Source organism: Octopus bimaculoides, chromosome 1 (genome assembly GCF_001194135.2).
Source record: "Octopus bimaculoides isolate UCB-OBI-ISO-001 chromosome 1, ASM119413v2, whole genome shotgun sequence".
Classification (NCBI taxonomy): Eukaryota; Metazoa; Mollusca; class Cephalopoda; order Octopoda; family Octopodidae; genus Octopus; species Octopus bimaculoides.
This window is the reverse complement of record NC_068981.1, coordinates 189,404,103-189,405,200: the sequence shown is the minus strand read 5'-3', so window position 1 is coordinate 189,405,200 and position 1,098 is coordinate 189,404,103.

The following is a 1,098-nucleotide window of genomic DNA, read 5'->3' as shown; positions in this document are numbered from 1 at the left end:
GTGGCACATAAAAGACACCATTTCGAGCGTGGCCGTTTTCGTGCGGGTGACACGTAAAAGCACCCACTACACTCTCTGAGTGGTTGGCGTTAGGAAGGGCATCCAGCTGTAGAAACTCTGCCAAATCAGACTGGAGCCTGGTGTTGCCATCCGGTTTCACCAGTCCTCAGTCAAATCGTCCAACCCATGCTAGCATGGAAAGCGGACGTTAAACGATGATGATGATGATGATGATATGAGACTATCTGTATTACCCAGCGTTGCCCAGGTTACTGTTGTTCTTATTCACATTAGTAAACAACAAATATGAAAATATATATTCTTTTCTCTTAATTATTTCAAAATATCTATATTTTATTAAAACATTATCCAAATTGTAATGATAATAGAATTTAAGACTAAAATTATGTCAATCTTGAAGCAACTCAAGGTAAACAATATTCATTGTGTAATTTTTTTGTCGGAGTCCAAATGAATAAATTGTTGCTGCTTCCAACTTGTGACCAACCAACATCTAGTTGGCCATGGGAGAAGCATGTAGTAGAGAGATCAAGTCCAACTACCTTGAGGGAGAATAAAGACATTCTCTTCTTTGTGACTACCTGTTATGACAGTTGCCTATAGGACATGTGGCTTCATGGAAGTAACAATTAAGTAAATTCCATTACACAGGTGAGGTGGGTCAAGATTCCTAAGTAACATAATAGGAGCATCCAGCTTCAGTGTCAAGTTATGTGGTGGCATTTAATTTGTGGTCCGTGGGAAGAGCCATTCTAACAATGCGTCCTGCCCTAACTCTTCGAAATGCTTAGTTTTAGAATGGTTGTAGCTGATGAAGGAAATATTCTCAATGTGGCTTGTGTGTTTTCTGTACTTTGTTTATCATTTTCTCCACGTTTTTTTGCAATGTCCTGTACCCAGATATGCATCTATATATACATGTAGATGTACATATGTACATACATGTATGTATATATGCATATACTCATATATATATTACATGATCGAATGCACTGGTCATCCTTACAAGTAAGTTTTAACTATATATATATATATATATATATATATATATATATATATATATATATATATATATAT